The sequence below is a fragment of the Engystomops pustulosus genome, chromosome 2 (genome assembly GCF_040894005.1).
Source record: "Engystomops pustulosus chromosome 2, aEngPut4.maternal, whole genome shotgun sequence".
Classification (NCBI taxonomy): Eukaryota; Metazoa; Chordata; class Amphibia; order Anura; family Leptodactylidae; genus Engystomops; species Engystomops pustulosus.
Window position 1 is genome coordinate 183,982,927 of NC_092412.1, and position 15,720 is coordinate 183,998,646.

Here is a 15,720-nt window from a genome sequence, read left to right on the forward strand (position 1 = left end):
CAAGGTGGCCAGGGTGTAAGTGGGGGCTGCATAAATAAATAAATGTGTACTTACCTACTTCTTCCCTCCCAGGGTCCCACACATTGGACCCTCCATGCTGTGCCCCTGTCTGTTTGCTTTACAGGGGCAGGGAAGCTCTACTCCAACAGCTTCCAGGTGGCCAGGCACGCCCAATCCAACCCTGTGCCAGAGTTTTTTTGGTGCCTGTAACAATTAGATTTGAAACATTTTTGGTTGACAAGGGAACAAGGATCAACTATAAAGAATCAATGCAGAGACCTTACAGTTGTTCATTGCAGCCTGGGACTAAAGTAAAAGCTGCCGGAGAGCTTCACCAGAGGTCACAGTGGGTAGAGAGGTTCTGTTTGTAACTAGGGGTGGTCTGTTTATCGGATGTTTATCGAGACTGCCTGTACTGGTATTTGGACTCAAAGGCACGGTCATTCAGGGTCAAATCAAGACCAAAACTAAAAATGGCAACACACTCTATGGGGCAAATACTGCAGCATCAGTTGGGGTATGTTCATTACTGTTCAAGTTGGAGGCACATAGATTTAGTGTTTTGGGTGTATATGTGTCTTTGTTTTGGATATATCGTATATACTCGAGTATAAGCCAAGTTTTTCAGCACAATTTTTGTGATGAAATTTCCCCATTCGGCTTATACTCAGGTATATAAAAAAAATAATAAACTCAGTACTTAACATTCCTATGGCCCGGGCCGCCCAGCTTCCATCTGCATGCCCGCGGCAGGTCCGTCTGCAGCGCCTCTTCTTTCTTCAGGTGGCACCAGGACTTCGACGCCTCCGTCCACACGGCCTGGCCAGCGCACTCTGTGATGTCAGCAGTGGCTGTGTACTTGACTTGACTGACAAATAATGAACAACAGTTGATGACACTGTCCTAGCATTGTCCTTGTACAGTAGTAAGGGGCAGTATTTGGAGTGTCCTGTAATTATATGGTAGACAGCAATGTACACATTGTCCCTCAGGCAAACATATTACTTGTGAGCTAATCTTGTTCTTGTCTTATGTAATACATATGAATGTTATTGCACAAAGTACTATGTCCTTACATCCTATATAATGTTTCCTCACAGTCATTTTCTCAGCTTCATATATTGTAGTGGATTGTGAAATACATGTTATATATTACAGTTAGAGGTGTAGCTAGGGTTGAGCATGAGGAGGGAACAAAACCCACCCAAGTGGGCCCCCAAGTGATAGATAGTGGTAATCCTCAACCCTCCTTATTAACAGGATATAACATTGTGGTGACTTATAGGAGACATTTCTGTACTATATACGTTTCATGTCTCTTGCGCTTGACCAGTGCCGCTTTGACATCTACCAGGTTAGGTTACTAAACACATCCTTATGGGGCAATTATACTTAGCTAGATGTAAGTCCGATGAGACATATCAATTTATGTAGAATACACATCACTCCTAGTGGTTAAGAGGTGCCTGAGTAGGATATCACTGCAGAAATTCAGCATTCAGGTTCAATGAATGTGATAATTACTTTATTCACAAATTGTGAATTCCATAGTAAATTATGAGACGCCAGGGACATCTGGAGCTCCCGGTGCCTCCGCTTTCAATGCCTCAATGACTCATACTGGCTTCATTGTGCACGCTGCATACTGTTACAAGTGCTCCTGCGACCCAAACCTCGGGTCACAGGCGCACCCATGTCCCTCCGTGCAACGGCACCCCAGCGCGGCAGCCATTTTTATCTATCCAAGCTCCATCGACGGCTCCTGTGCTGTGGCACGTGTGTCCCGCCCCCTAGGGCACGTGCGCGGTGGCTCTGTGAAATTTAAAGGGACAGCGCGCTGATAATTGGCGGTGGCCGATTGCTGCCTTGATATATTGCCTGCCTTTTCCTGTGACCCCTGCCGACTCTTTGTGCCTTGATGCTTGAGAGAAAGCTTGTTTTGAGACAAAACAAGAAGAAATGTACAAGAAACGCTACAATCAGCTGCTCAAAGTTACCCTCAAATAACAGCTAAAGTGGTGGACACATTCACACCATTCAAACTTTATGAAGACTGGCCCCATGTCCAGTAAGTTCCAATGGATGTTGGCATGGTTTGTCTTCTGTTTCTCAATAAGTATTAGTGCTTTGCTCAAACATACTGTACCTCTTATTCCAGTCCCTTTGAAAGGATACTTTCCCAAATGTTCTTTACCTGCATTGTGATGTCTGGGTATAGTGAGCTGTCACATCTAATACTGCAGCAAGCATATGCAAAGCACAGTGAATTAACAGCAAACAATAGGGCCTGCAGACTATGATTCCTTCAATAACTGGGTGTTGGTGTTATATGGTATCCTGTTTACTTCCTATAAGGGAGGAATGGGACACAGTGTACCGGCAGAGTCTACAAGCCTGAGCTTTCCTCTCTTTTTGTGAATTCCAGATACTATAGGGGTTTTCCAAGACTATAATTAAGCATTAAGTGCCAGAGAACAAAACAAAAACATACATTCCTTAATGATTTGGTGATGTCTACATAGCTTAATGTCAGGTCTTATTGTTATGTGATGTCCAGTAAAGAATGTCTGCCATTATGTTATATCCATTTCTGGCTTCCTGTGATGACATAATGAGATGTGACATACATGTGACATCATCATATACAGTCGATAAACAAGGCAGACTGGAGAACATCCTCTAGTGTCGGAATCAACAAAAAGAAATACTTTATGGGAGAAAATGGAAAAAAACAATGGCGCTCAGAATCCATTATAAGTAAAATGTTAAATTCAATTAAGGCTCCATTCGCACGTCTGTATATGGGCTCCCTCTGGAGAGGAGATGGATGTTACATGAGTGGCAGCATATGAAACATAAATTTACACATTATTCTTTAAAGGAAACCTACCACTTGAAGTGGCAGGTTTCCGATGGCAATACCGGGCACCAGCTCAGGGTGAGCTGGTGCCGGAGCTTATTTTAGTTAGTGTTTTAAACCGCGGTATCGCGGTTTAAAACACTTTTTAAACTTTATAGCCAGCGCAGGCAGGTACGCGCTCGGCGCTTGCCATGCGCGCGGCTCTCATTCACTTCCTATGTAGCCGCGCGCACGGTAAGTGCCGAGCGCGTACCTGCCTGCGCCGGCTATAAAGTTTAAAAAGTGTTTTAAACCGCGATACCGCGGTTTAAAACACTAACTAAAATAAGCTCCGGCACCAGCTCACCCTGAGCTGGTGCCCGGTATTGCCATCGGAAACCTGCCACTTCAAGTGGTAGGTTTCCTTTAAGTCAGTATGAGTATGGAGATACCAAATGTATGTCATTTTCTATTGTTTTAGTACGTTTGGGAAAAAATAGTATATCATGCCTTGCCAATACCTTTATAAACTTTGGTGTACAAACCTGGGTGCTTAAACTCTGGAAGGTCTGTGTCTCCATCTTCCAAAGGGCATAACATTTTACCTTTTGAGGTTGTTTGAGTGCTGGGAGGTCTGCTTGTTCATACAATATACTGCTTCTTTATTCAACAATACCACTGCTTCTGGCATGGTCTATTATAGATTTGTCTATTACAAATAGCCCTATAGTCTATAGCCCTATATCTATACTGGGCTAAGGGGAGGCCCTATATCTATACTGGGCTAAGGGGAGACCCTGTATCTATACTGGGGTGAGGGGATTACCTATATCTATACTGGGGTGAGGGGAGGCCCGGGACTATGCTGGCTACTGGGGGGGAGGCCCGGGATTATGCTGGCTACTGGGGGGAGGCTCGGTGGACTATACTGGCTACTGGGGGGAGGCCCGGTGACTATGCTGGCTACTGGGGGGAGGCCCGGTGACTATTCTGGCCATGATAACAATACTGGCTACAGTGGGGTCATCATTGTAAAATTGCCCACTTTGGGACACTGTTTATGAAGTGAGGAGCCTAAAATGTTTTTGTGTTCTACAGAATCTACAGAAAAAAAGCTTGGGGGCTTCATGAAGCTGACACAGCAGGCTATGTCATAGAAGAAGATGAAAGCTAGATTTATAGTAAGTGTTGGTGTTACCCCTAAACTCACAATGCTGCCGCATCTCTCCTGTGCTGTGTTATTTTCTCCTAAGAGGTGAAAATCAGCTCTTTTTACTCAAAGAGCTACAGCCGCAGTACACAGCCACACATGGAGCTACAGCCGCAGTACACAGCCACACGTGGAGCTACAGCCGCAGTACACAGCCACACATGGTGCTACAGCCGCAGTACACAGCCATACATGGAGCTACAGCCACAGTACACAGCCACACATGGAGCTACAGCCGCAGTACACAGCCACACATGGAGCTACAGCCGCAGTGCACAGCCACACATGGAGCTACAGCCGCAGTACACAGCCACACATGGAGCTACAGCCGCAGTACACAGCCACACATGGTGCTACAGCCGCAGTACACAGCCACACATGGAGCTACAGCCGCAGTGCACACTCACACATGGAGCTACAGCCGCAGTACACAGCCACACATGGAGCTACAGCCGCAGTACACAGCCACACATGGAGCTACTGCCGCAGTACACAGCCATACATGGAGCTACAGCCGCAGTACACAGCCACACATGGTGCTACAGCCGCAGTACACAGCCACACATGGTGCTACAGCCGCAGTACACAGCCACACATGGTGCTACAGCCGCAGTACACAGCCACACATGGTGCTACAGCCGCAGTACACAGCCACATATGGAGCTACAGCCGCAGTACACAGCCACACATGGAGCTACAGCCGCAGTACACAGCCATACATGGAGCTACAGCCGCAGTACACAGCACCGCTCCTCACTTCTAATAAATTTGCCAGAACGTGTTTAACACTTCAATTACGAGAAGTCTGGTAGTCTTTCTTTTTACATGAAGGGTGGGCCCCCCCAAAAAATTTTCTCTGGTGGGCCCAAGGTACTCCAGTCCGACACTGTAAGCAAGTGATGCCCCCTCCCCATATATGTAATATATCAGGGAGTGTCAGGACCAGATCCATCATTTTGGTTTGGTGTAAAAATAAAGCAATGCAAAATGCATACAGCGTGCCGCCATATAGTATAAGATAGATAAAGTGTACCGCCATGTAGTATAAAATGCATACAGCGTGCTGCCATGTAGTATAAAGTGCATACAGCGTATCACCATGAAGCGTATCAATCCGGGAGCGGGTGTCGGGCCAGGAGCGGGGGCCATTGCCGGGAGAGGGGAGCGGAGGTATGCGGGGAATGGGAACACAGTGCCGGACAGAGTACTGAAACGTGCGGGCGGGAGTTCATTGCAGCACGGTGCCAGACCGAGTACTGAAACGGCGGCCGGGAGTTCAATGTCGGCCAGCGGGACTGGCAGGGAACATAATGCCGGACGGAGGGTGGGTTGAGCTGGGAGCATGGTGCTGGACGGGAGACAGGAGCGGAGGGGGGTTGAACCTGGAGTAGGGGTATGCAGGAAGTGGGGGTGGGAGCACAGTGTCGGCCACCGGACAGAGCGTGAGAGTTCTATGCCGGCTGGCGGGGGGGAGGAGAGTGGAAGCACTGTGGAGGTGGGGGGCCGGTGCACGGCAAGATGCTCAACTTGCCTCATGGCAGGTGTGCGCCCCTCGAAGAGCAGATGAGCCACAATATGAGGGGAATATGAGAGGACCATAGTATGAAGGGGAGATGAGAGGCTACAACATGAGGGGGAGATGTGAAGGGGCCATAAGAGGAGCTGGCATAGGCACTGATTATACCGATAGGTCCTACCTAATGCTGGAGCTTACATCCATCTTCACAAGATTGAATTACATTTTAGGTGCATCTGGAGAATCTCCTCCCTGAATACAGATCTATTTAGACTTTACGTCTAAACTCAGATGCTCTTAAAAAGCATTTTAAAACACAATTCAATTGCATCTTGTGCACATGGTCTTAAGTTTAAGCTGCGCCCGATCATGTGCCTGATATCCTGCATGTGTCGCTCTCCGCTCAGGAGTTCACCATCTTCTTCCCGGTGCATGTAAGTGCTTGGCTTGCGACACAATTTTAAAGTTAAATCCTGCACACTGTCCCAATCAGTCGGATTGTCCGACGGCCCACCCCTCGATTTCTGTGGCATGAAAGCTAGCGCCACTACGCCAAAATCCAATTGTGTGCGACACAATCCCCTTCTATATCCCTGTGCCAGCGGCGCAATCCCCGAAAACGTCAGAAAACCAGACGGAAATGCGGCCGCGGAACCCTTAGTAAATAAGCCCCTATGTGTTTGGTTTGTGTTTTAAACACATTGCAAACAACACACTTCAAAATACATTCATGTTTTTACGATCATTAATACTGATGTGTTTTGAGATGCGTTTTGCCTGATGCATTTGCTGTCCCTTTCAAAACCTAATAAAAATGGATTCTGTAAATGCACCCTAAGAATATACAGGTAAAATTTCCATGTAGCAGTAGTTGGGACTCCAGAATCAATTTCACTGTCAATTTCACAGTCCAACCCTGTTTGCGACCCAAGTAAAGTTGTGTGGGAAGGTTTATTCTGTGGAACTAGAATTCATGGCATGCCAGTTATTGCTTTGAATTCAATTTGATGAGTAGGGCAGCACGGTGGCTTAGTGGGTAGCACTTCTGCATTGTAGCATTGGGGACCTGGGTTCAAGTCCCAGGGTCAACATCTGTAAAGAGTTTGTATGTTCTCTCTGTGTTTGCATGGGTTTCCTCCAGGTCCTCTGGCTTCCCCCCACACTCCAAAACATACTAGTAGGTTGATTAGATTGTGAGCCCCATTTGGGGGCAGGGGACAATTTGACAAGCTCTGTGAAGTGCTGCATAAGGAATTATTATAAATCATTGTACTCTGTAGGTTTTTATACACAGCATGTGGATGGGATTTATATGGGTGCTATCCGCTATGCTGCTAGTGGCCGCAGATTCCAATGCAGCTAACGTGCAGGAACTTCAGTACCTCTGTCCCTGGCCTCTATTTTGAGCTCCAAGTGTTAATGACTTTGTTTGTGACAATGAACACTGTGGTGACACATTTACAAGCTGGGGGCTATTTGGCTGTGGGGTCAGGAGGTGTAGCTGAATAGTCCCACTTGAAAGCCTATTAAGAATCTAAGGAATGTGCAAACAGGACAGTTCTATGCCCCCTGCAGGCACAGACTATGAGTGAGCACATCACTCTCACCTGAGTGCAGGGACATTGAGTCACCAGGTAGAACAATGGTCTGGATGAGGGGTAGCATAGGCTTTCATGGTGGGTGTACAGTATGATGCTTACTAACCCACAGCAGATGGGAAAAGAAAAAAGCATCAGTTCTAACATTTGGACATTTTTTTTCATTGATTGGGTTAATTACTGACATATTTTGACGGATCATGAATTTTGGCATGTAGAGCTCCCTAACATGTTTATGATTTCGGACATCCTTTTTGTGTTTCCATTTTTAACTCCCCACCAAAAAACTTTTTTATTTTTCCATGCACAGAGCTCTATGAGGGCTTGTTTTCTGTGTAACAAATTGTACTTCATAGTGATGGTATTTAATATTCCAGGCTGTGTATTAGGAAGTGGGAAAAAATTATTAGGTTTAACACCGGGAAAGGAAAGGTGGGGATTTGAACTTTTAGGGGTTTTTTTTATTTTATTTTAAAAAAAAAAAAAATTCTTTTTACTATTTTCAGACCCCCTAGGGCAGTGATGGCGAACCTTTAAGAGGCCGAGTGCCCAAACTGCAAACCAAAGGTGAAGTTTCTAGTGCAAGGTGCCAACACAGCAATTTAGCCCAATAGCGCCACATTACCACTATACAAGAGACAAATAACACTTTGACATCATGAGGCCACCATTACAACCACATAAATAGCATAATTCTGGTTATAAAGACCACTATAGAAAGGCCAACATTACCAATAATAACACTATACTAGAAGCTAATATAGTGATGAATACTGTATTACTGCCATCAGTGTCAAACTGGTGTACCTTGGGCCCACCAGAGAAAAATTTTGGGGGGCTCCTGTAGCCTCATGTATGGCTGTGTACTGCGGCTGTAGCTCCATGTATGGCTGTGTACTGCGCCTGTAGCTCCATGTATGGCTGTGTACTGCGCCTGTAGCTCCATGTATGGCTGTGTACTGCGGCTGTAGCACCATGTGTGGCTGTGTACTGCGCCTGTAGCTCCATGTATGGCTGTGTACTTTGGCTGTAGCTCCGTGTATGGCTGTGTACTGTGGCTGTAGCTCCGTGTATGGCTGTGTACTGTGGCTGTAGCTCCGTGTATGGCTGTGTACTGTGGCTGTAGCTCCGTGTATGGCTGTGTACTGTGGCTGTAGCTCCGTGTATGGCTGTGTACTGCGGCTATAGCTCCATGTATGGCTGTGTACTGCGGCTGTAGCTCCATGTATGGCTGTGTACTGCGGCTGTAGCTTCATGTATGGCTGTGTACTGCGGCTGTAGCTTCATGTATGGCTGTGTACTGCGCCTGTAGCTCCATGTATGGCTGTGTACTGTGGCTGTAGCTCCATGTATGGCTATGTACTGCGGCTGTAGCTCCATGTATAGCTGTGTACTGCGGCTGTAGCTCCATGTATGGCTGTGTACTGCGGCTGTAGCTTCATGTATGGCTGTGTACTGCGCCTGTAGCTCCATGTATGGCTGTGTACTGTGGCTGTAGCTCCGTGTATGGCTGTGTAATGTGGCTGTAGCTCCGTGTATGGCTGTGTACTGCGGCTGTAGCTCTTTAAGTAAAAGTTTTATTTTCTCCGAAAATAACATACACAACACAGGAGAAATGCTGCAGCATTGCGAGTTTAGGGGTAATACCCAGTCCCTCCAGTAGCCAGTATATAGACAGGGCCTCACCCCCACTTCAGTATAGAAATAGGGCCTCACCCCCCCCACCCCAGTATAGAAATAGGGCCTCACCCCCCACCCCAGGATAGAAATAGGGCCTCACCCCCCACCCCAATATAGACAGACAAACACAGAGGGCCTTACCAAGTGCCGGCGCGGATGCGGTGACATCACCGCCAAAGCATAGGAGCAGGCATCGGGCGCCGGGACCCCGCAGGCAGCAGGACGGGGCTAAGTAGATGTTGGCGCGCTGAGCCCCCGCGTCTCCGCATGCAGTGGGACGGGGCTGCGCAGACATCAGCGCAAGGGGACCCCGCGACCCTGCAGGCAGCAGGACGGGGCTAAGTAGATGTTGGCACGCTGAGCCCCCGCGACTCCGCATGCAGTGGGACGGGGCTGCGCAGACATCAGCGCACTGGGACCCCGCAGGCAGCGGGCCGGGGCCGTGCAGACATCGGCGCTCTGGGACCACGGGACTCCACAGGCAGCGCGCAGCGTGAACGAGCAGGCAGCAGGATGCCGGGGCCGCGCAGGCAGTAGAGCGCTGTGACCCGGCAGGCATCGGAGTTCAACGGGGCCGCGCAGGTTTCGGAGCGCAGGTACCCAGCAGGTGTCGGTGCCCACTTTGATGGGATTGGGGAGATGGTACGCGTGCCAGCAGAGAGGGCTCTGCGTGCCCTCTCTGGCACGCGTGCAATAGGTTCGCCACCACTGCCCTAGGGTAACCCTAGCGATTCTACAGTATGTGTGCATTTTGCACATAATGGGGCAGATTTATCAAGTGTCTGAAAGTCAGAATATTTCTAGTTTCCCATGGCAACCAGTCACAGCTCCCCTTTAAAATATTCATGAGCACTGGTAAAATGAAAGCTGAGTTGTGATTGGTTGTCATGGGCAACTAGAAATATTCTGACTTTCAGACACTTGATAAATCTGCCCCAATCTGTTACAATGTGCCACTGGCCAGTTCTGTCCCTATGCCCCAGTATTCACAATGCTGCTCCCAGTAGCCAATATTTAAAAAACATACCTGCTCTTAAAATACCTCACGCTATGAAACACTTCTTGGGTTAAAATCCTGATGTGCTTGGCAATTTCCATCGGCTCCATTGAGATGTATAGAGCAGAGTGGTCATGCACGGCCGTCTGCTCCATGACTCTCATGGAGAGACGAGGGTTCCGACTGAGTTACATGGGACCCCATCGGACCCCTCGTTTTCGTGATCTGTGAGGGTCTCATCACTGAGACCCCCACTGATTAGCAAGTTAGGTCCTATCCTGTGGACAGGGCCTAACTTGTATTCGTGGGAAAACCCCTTTAATAAATTATTTGAGAGGTTTGGTTCACAATTTTAACAAAAATGAAAGTGGAAGCCGTCCTAAAACGGTTATATTAAGGCTACATTCACACTGCCATATGGAGGACCTATATACGGCCGATGTATATTTGGCCGATATACGTCCCCCATAGACGGCAATGGCCGCACAACGCCCAACGGGAGCGGTACGGTGCAGCACATGTGCGGCACCGTACCGCTCCGTACCCCGGAAAAAGATAGGACACGTCCTATCTTTTTCCGTAGTACGGCGCCGTGCGCCTTAACTTCCTATGGAGAGGGGCGGGGGTGAGCTGCGCTCACCTCCTCCTCCTCTGCCCGTGCGCTGACGTGCCCGCTACGGTACGGTATGGCGGGCAACGGCAGTGTGAATGCAGCCTAACTCTACATATATTTAGTGTATATAGGCAGACCCACTCAATGATTCACACCCTCTTTGTATAAATAGTAATATGGGAAGGGCTGAATGACAACAACCACTAGACTCCAAAGAACAGAAACATTAGAGTTTTATATAAATAAAATCATATTCAATATTTTCCTTGCCTTTACAAAGGGTTATCATGAGCTTAACCAGAATACACATTTGGTCCTAAAAGCAACACAATATCCAATAACACTTATACAATAGACTATGAATTTCCAATATTTACACACCTCAAAGTTTCCACCACTAAATTACCCAGTGTTCAATTTTGTTTTGTAATTGTTTGTAATTTGATGCTATTTTCTTTCTTTTAGCAGGAAAGCCAACCACGCCTGTGTATGAATTGGTTCAGACAGGTAAAAGTATTTAATGTACATTATAGAAACACTTCCTGAGAATTGTCCCCTCTGTGCAGCTCATAGCGCAGTAATGCCAATGTGGTTTGTTATCTTTTATACACCCAGTGTCATAATTGCAGTGGTGTATTGTTATGTAACCCAGTTAATTGAACACACAAAGAATAAAACATTCCATCGCTTAATAAAAGTTGGTGACATACAATTCTTATTTGCTAAATATTCAATTCAACCATCTCTAGTGTACCTTAACTAATGCTCCTTGATTTGCAATGTTGTTCTGTTTTATGCATGTGTCAATGAAGCGATTATTAAAAAAAAAATTTTCATTTATAGCCAAGACCAATATAAACCTTACCCCTATAAACCTTACCACAAATCTTGGTGTAGACTATTGGACTAGGGTTTCTTTGGCCTACTTGCTATAATAATTCAGGGGACCATCCTAGATAAACACCTAGATAAAAACATCTAAATTCTGCTTGTCTTCTTCTGGACTTGTGTTAAAGCCTATACACTATGGGGCACATTTACTTACCCATCCCGCCGTGATCCCCGAGGTGCGTTGTCCGTCAAGGATTTCTAGCTGCCGCGATTCACTAAGATTGTGCGTCCAATTTCCTGCATGTGCCGCTTCCCCTGCTCAGGTCCGCCGGAATTCAACTTCTTCTTCCCGCTGCATGTAAGTGCATGGTTTTTGAATGTTAAATCCTGCGCGTTGTCCGAATCCGTCGGATTGTCCGACGACGCCCTCCCCCCCCCCGTTTTTGTGTCATGTGAAAGCCGGCTGGCATGATGCGCCAAAATCTGATCGCGTGCGACAAAAAGTGGGCTTTTGATTCGGACAGTGCACGGGATTTAAAATCTCAAATTGTGTCACATGCCATGCACTCACATACACCAGGAAGAAGAAGGTGAACTCTGACGGACCTCAGCAGGGAAGCGACTCATGCAGGATCTCGGGCGCACGATCTTGGTGAATCGCCCCGGACTTCATCTTCGTTAGACCGGGAATCGCCACAGGACCGGGTAAGTAAATGTGCCCCAATGTATCTAATTTGTATCTGGTGCGCTCAGGAAACCCCAGTATAATACCCAAGATAAACAATTTAGATCTGGTTTGACCCTAGTTTCAACTATATTGCGAAGTGTAGGTAAGAACATTCCTGGTGGTTGTCTAGATGTTCAGGAATAGAGTTTAGTTTTGATGTTGTCTTTGTAAAGCAAAAGTGTTCCTGGGTGTAACATGGACTTTTCCACATCTCTTCTGCTCTCAGGCTAACATTTCTGGGATCCACACCATTAGATTAGAAAGCTTCACAAGCACACCTCTAACTTCTAGACCTCAAATGCTCTTTGGATCTAGGCCTGGTGATATCTCACTTTGAATCTTATCTGGATACTTATTTATGGTTGTGACCTTTATATATGACAGATACTAATATGTTACATTCTACTTTATAAGTAAACAGGTAAGCAGCAAAGACTATAGACAACTAAAGCCATTGCAGTACAAAAGAAGCATATTAGTAATTTGTCCATCTAAACCGTGCGTGCAGAAGGCTGATCTAAGCGCACAATATAAACCATTAACTTGTGCCTATGGGTTCTAGAAAGAGAGGGGCCATCCCTAATTTAATAGCCGGACAACCATTGAAAATATTGAAGAAAAGCATCATGGATAGAACATGAAATGAGATTTGTTCTCCATGTTGGTAAAGTAGACTAAGTAATTCTTAGTCTAAGTTACACCTGTTTTGTTGACATAGGGTTTACAACATGAGGGTGGCTAGCTGGTTGGCATAGACACTTGGCACAGCATCAGCTAAAAGTTATTTTTTAATCCAATTTTTGTTTGCATTTGTTTTAATGTCCATTATGTGCAACATCTTCTCTGTCTTCAAGTATAGTATTACCTTATGTACAACACACTTAAGGCTTTTACATTATACATCTATTATATTTGTTATTATACAGTGTTGTACATTGGATGGCCACTTCAAATACCATTGTGATTATGTGAAAGGTATCTGTCAGTAGTTCTGAGCATATAAAGCCTCAGACAGTGTTAGGTAGCAGTCCAGGATATCTGATCTTTGTGTGTGTTGTTACCAGCAGCAGTATTGTGTCACATGGATTATTATATATCAGGATTGTGGATCTCGCTGGTGCACTTCTGTGTGAGATATCTTCACTTAACAAAGCACAGTCCCTCCCTTCTGCTATAAGTCACTGCTGTAACATTTCTTTCCAAGGCTGTTACCCAAGACCATGTGCATTTTAACATGGTGAATACGGATGACAGATTCGATTTAATCAGTTTTGTCCAGGAAGGTATGGCTTATACACTTCAAGGAAAATTAATATACACTGGGTTGCAGAAGTATACACCTTTGAACATTTCCTACAGTCACAATTTAATTATACTGTCATTGCAAATTGCAAACACAATGGATCACATTTATTAAGGGCTTTGCGCCGCATTTTTGTCGGACCGCGCACATTCTTCTAGGCTAAAACGTCATGCACAGGTATTTAAGAAGTGTCTGCGCCGCTATTGTGTCACACACGACCCTTTCGTGGTGCAGCTGCGGTAGCTTCCATGCGACACAAATTAGGGGGCTTGCCGTCTGTCGGTCAGACCGAGTGTCGTATTTAACTTCCAGATTGTGTCGCACTCCGTATGTTAAAGGTGCAGCACAAAAAACATGGTGAACTCTGTCAGGCCAGTGCGGGGAAGCGACACTTTCAAGATTTCTGTTGCACAATCTTCTTGAATTGCCGTACCCAGCATTATACACGGTGCAGTTTCCGACATTCTAAGTAGATGTCCACACCATGAGGCATAGTGGTGGCTTTGCTTCAGCAAGGACGGGAAAGTTGCTCAGAATTCATTGGAAGAAGGATGGAGCTAAATACAGGGCAAACTTGAATATCCTTGAATATCCATTGTCTGCATCACCTCCTTTACTTACCACCATAATAAAACAAAACATATATATTGAGGAATAATTGAGAAACAAAATAATTATACCACTTGACAGGATCTTCCTAATAGCAAATAATGTGTCATGGGACTAATGCCACATTTACATGCTGCACATAATGAAATATGTCAGCACTACATTAACAAAGTAAGTAAATAAATACTATGTGCTATACATTTGGATTTGGCAAGTATGTAAATTTAGTGGCGCTAACGAGGCTGCCTGCTGAGATGGATTCTGATAGACTTGAGAGCTGCTCTGAGAACACCTCACATTATGGGGGAGATTTATTAATCTGTCGTAGTTTCCTAAAAAACTGTCTGCACCACATTTATAAGGGGTTTTAGATAGTTTTCTGGCTCTCCTACGACAAGCTCAACAAAAGGGACGTGACCTAAGAAAGGGGGCGTGGGCCACGCACAAAAAAGGTCAGTGTACCAGAAATACTTCTGACCGGACAGAATTGTGTCCTAACTTTCTAGCGTAAAGTAAGGCAACTAATAGGAGGTGGAGAGTACAACTAGACAGTCTTATACTAGGACAGATTTATCAGCCGGCACCAGACACTTATATGAATCTGGTGCAGAATAAGTCTAACTCTGCACTGTCTAACCTTAGGACACTTTTTATAAATCTGCTCCTATATTTGTTACTTCTAGTGAATGTAAAAGAACAAAGCCAGACCAAGCTGCAAGACTATGAAAAAGGCGGATTGACAATGGATGTGGGGAATGGAGTGAGTTAAAGGGGAGCTTCAGGAAGAGTGGGTCCAGAGACAGCAGGATGGACAGTTGTTGGGTTACTAGAGCAGTTAGGGGTCACAATCCATCAAGTTTCCTGGGGGTTGAGGCCTTTATGATTTGGTGCACTTTGAGTGAATGAGATAATCTCCCTTAAAGGAAACCTACCACTTGTAGTGGCAGGTTTCCGATGGAAATACCGGGCGCCAGCTCAGGGTGAGCTGGTGCCGGAGCTTATTTTAGTTAGTGTTTTAAACCGCGGTATGGCGGTTTAAAACACTTTTTAAACGTTATAGCCGGCGCAGGCAGGTACGCGCTCGGCGCTTACCGTGCACGCGGCTCTCATTCACTTCCTATGTAGCCGCGTGCACGGTAAGCGCCGAGCGCGTACCTGCCTGCGCCGGCTATAAAGTTTAAAAAGTGTTTTAAACCGCGATACCGCGGTTTAAAACACTAACTAAAATAAGCTCCGGCACCAGCTCACCCTGAGCTGGTGCCCGGTATTGCCATTGGAAACCTGCCACTACAAGTGGTAGGTTTCCTTTAATTCAGGGCACATTTTCCTCAAGGGGCTATTTAGGCTCTGGATGTTCTGTTGTCAGAAGATCTGTGGATATTTAGATAAATTGGTCCAAGATGGACAAGAGGGAGAGGGGGAGGAGGTTGGTTTTCAGAAGGGTACCAGGGCAGGTATGTAGTAATCTGCTGTTAGGGGGACTTGGCCCACTTTTGTGCCTTGAAGATACTTATATTTGTGTGTAGTATATGCAACAGTGATGTTCTCAGAATCCTTGGGCACATGGTGGGTTGATATGCATCTGAAATGGAAACAGCTTGGGTTCCTATAGAAGGAAGTTATCAGGTGGGTGAGTATGAGGAGCATACTGTGGCATCAGGAATTTCACCCGTGGAACAGGCTTGACGGGGTATCTGATGTTAAGATTCCAAATACAAGAAGATAGTCCAGCTCGACTTCCACGAGCGCAGTAAAAACGGGAAAGCTTTATTTCATGTTCGTCTTAAAATGACACCA

General features: G+C 46.0%; 2 long non-coding RNA genes across 3 annotated transcripts; one reads left to right on the forward strand and one right to left on the reverse strand.

Annotated features, from left to right (window-relative positions):
* Nucleotides 1-1,508: 1,508 nt before the first annotated feature.
* Nucleotides 1,509-2,564, reverse strand: LOC140116669 (uncharacterized). Its single transcript, XR_011852895.1, has 2 exons — nucleotides 2,147-2,564; nucleotides 1,509-1,933 (listed from the first exon to the last, which is right to left on the reverse strand). It is a non-coding gene; the product is annotated as an uncharacterized lncRNA (long non-coding RNA).
* Nucleotides 2,565-2,671: 107 nt separating this feature from the next.
* On the forward strand, nucleotides 2,672-11,135 carry LOC140118991 (uncharacterized). Of its 2 annotated transcripts, none has more exons than XR_011853300.1 (3): nucleotides 2,672-2,757; nucleotides 3,938-4,020; nucleotides 10,919-11,135. It is a non-coding gene; the product is annotated as an uncharacterized lncRNA (long non-coding RNA). The 2 variants fall into 2 exon arrangements; XR_011853301.1 differs by having other exon boundaries at nucleotides 10,922-11,135.
* Nucleotides 11,136-15,720: the final 4,585 nt, after the last annotated feature.